Below are 5867 nucleotides of genomic sequence, written 5' to 3' on the forward strand. Positions count from 1 at the left end.
GGGAGAAATTCACTGTGCTCTGAGAGTCTATAACTGGACATTCTAGAAGCTTTACTGGGAGGACTTTTCTGGTGTTCCAGTGGCTAAGTCTGGGCTTGCAATGCAGGGGGCCTGGGTTCGATTCCTAGTCAGTGAACTAGATCCCACATGCCACAATTAAGACTTTGCAGGTTTCAACTAAGAGTTTGCATGTGGCAATTTAAGATCTCACATGCCAAATAAGTAAATAAATAAATACTTTAAAAATATCTTTAGAGCTTTACTGCAAGAATTTTCCTGATTTTCTACCCAACTCACTCTGATCTGATGCTTGCTTAGATGAGGGTGGTGTGGTGAAGAGGGTGACACATGGTCATTTGAGGTGAAGTAGACAAAAGGAGAACCTTATTTGGAAGAGGAGAAATTTGAAATTATGTTTAGACATGTTAAATTGAAGATGCGTCTAACATATCAAATAGGGACTATAGGGAAGGGTCAGAGTTAGAAAGGCAGATTTGAGAGTCATCAGAATATCTGGCACATAAATCCATAAACCAGCTGAAGTGTTCAAAATGTGTTCACAGAGAAATGAAGGGCATGCAGGACTGGACTTAGCCCTGGATCACCCAACATTTAGAAGCTGAACAGAGGAGGAGCAACTGCAAATTGGAACCAACTGTTGCTACTGAATGAACTGCTTCATCTGCTGTGAAATATCAAGGCTGGGGGAAAAGTGTGGAGGCTTCCTAGGTGGCAGAGTGGTAAAGAATCCGCCTGCCAATGCAGGAGACACAAGAGATATGGGTTTGATCTCTGGGTTGGGAAGTTTCCCTAGAGAAGGAAATGGCAGCCCACTCCAGTCTTCTTGCCTGGGAAATCCCATGGACGGAGGAGCCCTGTGGGCTACGGTCCATGGGGTCTCAAAGAGTCGGATGGGCAACTGAGCGCAGCACAGGTGAAAAGTGTATCCCTTCTGCCTGCCAGTCTACCTCTGGCAACCCCTACTGGCAGAAACTAACAGGGAGCTAACTAGCTGAGCAGAAAAGTAGTTTCAAAGTTCTAGCCCCAGCATCACAAAGCAGAGGACAGAAAGATAAGACTGAAGCTGAGAAACAATAGCTAGATAACCGGCACACATTAAGGTTCTTGCTCAGTCCCTAAGGCCAGTCTGACTACTGCTTTCTGCCATGTTTACCTCATGGCCTCTGAGAGTGAAGAAGTGGTTGAGTAAAGCAAAGATCAGGCAGAACTGGCATGAGCTGAGAGAATTGCCATATTGACGAAAGTAGAGATCAGCTTATTAGCGTAGCGATTGGAATGGAGCTGCTGGGAACTGACAATGTCAGAAACCCATGAAGAAAGCATTTAAGTGACCTAGGCCGATGGAAGGATGAGAGGAGAGGCAAGAGTGGGGGGTGATCAGGATTGCATAAGAATAAGGATAAGACAGGCTTTCAGCTGGGATTCAGAGAGTAGATCTCAGAGAGCTAATTCTGCCTCTGAAATCTCTTCCTACATCCATTTCTGCTCGGGGGAGGGAGGAGCAGGGAACCCTTAGTGGAACTAAATAACCCTGTTCTTCCTTTCAGATCCCTTTGGATTACGTTCTTAATGGACTTCACCTGGGATGGGGTGGGATGGGAAACCAGGGATCTGAGAAGGGTGTGGGGACATCGGTGTTGGGGGCACCTAGGCAATTCCGTTGTCTGTCTGGAGAGTTCTCCCATGCCAACAATTCTTTACCTCTAATTTAAAGTCCTAAAAATGAATAAACAAGGCAGAAAGAGGCAGGAAGTACTCGTGCCCCACTTGGTCCTTATTGATCCACTTCTGTCAGCTCACCCTTCAGATTCTTCCCATTGCTCACTACCTGCCAATCAGGACCACAGTTCACAAGCAAACATAATTTATATACCTGTCAACCATCTCCACAGTGCCAGGATATCTGAGTTTAACCTTCTCAAATCTCTCACTACCCAAAGTTTCCTGGGGAGGTCCTAGTGCTTGGTAATTTGAGTCCCACTCCCAATCTATGTGGTTGTTTAGACTCCCCCACTCTCCAATGTTCCCTCTATAGCCTCGAGAGACTGAAAGCATTTTAAGTGCTTACAATCAAGGAGAGGAGAAGACATCTTATAATGCTCTAATCTGACTTCCCATGACCACAGAAGCCTTGAGAATGATGACAGATTGAAATCTTGATGGAGTAATCATAGTTTGATCATCCAAAATGGAGTTAAGTGGCTATGGAGGATCTGGTCTGACATGCCCCTGCACCACTGAGAACTTAAACTTTTTGTGAACTGTACCAAACCCAGGGGCACCAGCCATTTTTAACACATCTGCTAGCTGCAACCTTGTGTCCCAAGATCGTTCCCCCTGGTAACTATGCAAATATTTCAGACCTCAATCAATCCTTGCTAAATAGACATTCTTACTTCTTGCCAGCTCCAACTATAATCCTTGATAACTCATGTAACCAGGTGTAACCTTAAGGTTTTTGCTTTTATAAACTTTCTCCATTTTGTAGTCCAGCAGAACACAATTCAATTGCCTCTTGAATCCCTGTCTCCAAGCTGTAGTCCTAACAAACCCCAAATAAATGCCTCTTTATTTCCATTTCCATCAGGTCTCCACTTCTGAAATTTTGCTTATCAAGTCCTTCAGTGCAGCCAGGCTAGGACAGGAACCCTGGAACCCAAGTAAGGACTCTGGTATTCCCCCACCACATCTTCTTACACTGCAGAGTCCCCTCCATTCTGCAGAGGGTTGGCTCCTTGGTGCCATTTCCTGGAACCCTCAGCCTGCACTCTACATCTGATCTGTGCAGAAAAAGATGATAGAACCTAAGTTCATCACTGATTTGGACTAATGCCCTGGTGACGATTTAAACAGAAACTCATTAATAGCTCTGAATATTTCATACCAGGTACATTAGAACAACTAGCATTATTTATTGAAGGCTGATCACCCATCATGGGTATTAATACATTTTGCTTCATAGTGTCAGCCAAATGGAAGTTAGCTTCAAGGAACAAGGTAAGAGGCTTTTGGCAGGAGGTGCTTTTGCCTCAGGAAATCCATCTTGCATGGATAGAAGGTGTGGCCCTGTGGTTATCCAATCTCGCTCTGGCTTCTAACAGAGCTCACAAAAGGCTCGTCAGGAGGGCCTCTTAAACCACTGTGTGAGTAGGAGTCACACCATCACATCCCAGACAAAACCAGGGCAGGCTAAGCTTCCGCTTTCTCCAGCAGATATTAATTCCCCAGTGTCCAAAATGGAGCCCGATGTCTAGCTCTTCTGGTTTTCAGCAGAGGATGGTAAAGGAGTAAATGGGCTTAATTGATTACAGAGGGATTTGGTTGATCTGACAGAGAAGCTCCCAGCAAAGAGCAGATCTATTTTGTCCCGCAGGACACAGTTTCCATTGAGTCTCTGACACTACTCCCTTTGGCCTGTGCTGTCAAACTCATTTATCAGTCAGGGTCTGCGCAAGAAATAAACCACTCTAGCTATCTGAAGCAGCGAGAAATTTAATGAACAGAAGGAGGGTCTCGTACAACTGTTGGAAGGGTCAGAGGAGTGGACTCTTGGCTAAGCCCACAGGGGTAACTCATGGAACTTCATCCAGCTGACCCACTGAAACTATCCGTTTAGCCTTATCTTTTCCTTATTAGAGAAATTAAAGAAACCATAAAGCAGGGAAAACTTGCCATTAAAGTTACTAAAATATAAAACCCTCTTCTTTCTTTTCTTTCTCTCTTCACTCGTTATGGTGTTTATTTGCTATTTAATGTCATTCTAAGTAAAAAGAAATTTAAAAAAATTTTTTTGGATTATTAACATATATTTTACTGTTCATCTTTATTTTGCACAATCCCAGTTTTAAATGCAAATCTAAGGTCATTTAGTTCATATGCAGAATCACGAAGTTACATAATTCACATTTCATAATTTGTACATCTATGCATATTTTGTTCTTACCAAAATAGTAGAAAGGCATGAAACTAACTCAGCTGCTTTCATTTCACTTCTTCTTTTTTAAAATAAGATTTATTTATTTATTTGGCTGTGCCAGGCCTTAGCTGTGGCATGTGGGGTCTTCAGTCTTCATTGCAGTGGGCAGGGTCCTTTAGGTGCAGCATGTGAACTCTTAGTTCAGCGTGTGGGATCTAGCTCCCTGACCAGGGATGGAACCTGGGCCCTCTGCACTGGGAGTATGGAGTCTTAGCCACTGGACCACCAGGGAAGTCCCTTCATTCTACTTCTTGATATGTATACATCCTACCAGTTCTATCTACTTACAGCTTGTCAATGACTAAAGAAGGACTGAAAGGAGAAGGAACTGTGAGTGGTCCTGTTTTTTCCTTTCCTTCAATGCCATCATTTTCCGTATTAGTGGCTGGCTAATTCAAGGAAGTAACAGAAGAAAGAAGATGACATTAAATAGCAAATAAACACCATAATGAATCAAGAAACAAAGAAAGGGAAGAAAGAAAAGGGCTTTATACTTTAGCGATTTTAATGGCACTTTTCCCTGCTTTTGAACAAGAGGCCCCATCCGTGTTGATTCCCTAATGGAAGCAGCAACTAAGTCCAGTGGAAGAAACTTGGGGCAGATGAGACTCCTTCTGACAGTGGGGGTCTGAGAGCAGCATGAAGGACTGGATTTGTACTGGGTACACTTTATTTTTAGTTCTGTTAAAGAAAATATTAGTATGACACTCGTTAAATTAGTAAGGAAGATTTTATTCACGACTTGCAATAGGGGGAAGAGATTGGGCTTCACTTCCAATACAGCAAAGGCAGCTGGGGACTTATGGCCAATGAGCAGAATGAGGGGGGTCAGTGGACGGAAAATTTTTAAGAGAAGACATCAAGGGTAGCAGGAGTCTTGCTAAGCTGACTTAACCGGACTCTTACCAAAGGAAAAGTCAAAAACTTCTACATCAAAGATGGAGTAGGTGGAGAAGGAAATGGCAACCCACTCCAGTATTCTTGCCTGGAAAAGTCCATGGACAGAGGAGTCTGGCGGGCTGAAGTCCATGGGGTTACATGACTGAGCATGTGTGCACGAAGGTGGAGGGAGATGGGTTGGTAGCAATAAAGTGGGAGAACTAAAAAAAAAAAAAGATGGAGTAGGGATGAGGAAAGTCAGATGTCAAAGGTGGGGGATTTCTCACCACACGGACTTAGCAAGCAGGGATCTTTGCTGGGACTGGGCTATGCAGCAACACAGCGCAGGACATAGGATGGGGGCCAAGGGAAAAAGGCTTAGAAGAGCCTTTGTCAGTTTGGTCAAAGAGAGAGTCTTTGTCAGTTCTCAGCACTGTGCACATCTGTTTATTGTTGTGGCTGTAAGCAGTTCTGTGGGCAATGGGAGGGTTGTGTGTGGGTGGCAGGAGGAGGGGTAATTCATAAACAAACACACAAGCCTCAGGGCTGGGGGTCTGGCTCCACACCCTTAACCTTCGACTATGGGAATTTCTTATGCTTTGGGACAGGTGGCAGAAACCGTCACTACACTGAAGCATTTGTGCCCTCGTGTGAAGCCAACAAAAGCTCCAGGGTTCCCATTCTGGACTCAGGGTCCTACAGTCTCATCTCCAGGGACTGGGTGTAGGGATGGGATGGAAGAACTGGGAGGACTGGGATGGAGAGAGGTCCAGGTGAACCTCAGGCCTACAGCCTCTTCTAACCTGACTCCCAACCTGCTCAAAGAGATGTCGGCCAAATTGTTGAACTATAAAACTATGGTAGGGTTGGGGTATACTCTGAGTTTTAAGAAAAACTATCCAAAACTTGTACATAAGGCAAAGATATCACCGCATACACTTTCAAATTCACACTAGAGCATTTCCCAATGAGCCTACCTAAGCATCTTCTG

This window comes from Cervus canadensis, chromosome 2, assembly GCF_019320065.1.
Source record: "Cervus canadensis isolate Bull #8, Minnesota chromosome 2, ASM1932006v1, whole genome shotgun sequence".
NCBI lineage: Eukaryota > Metazoa > Chordata > Mammalia > Artiodactyla > Cervidae > Cervus > Cervus canadensis.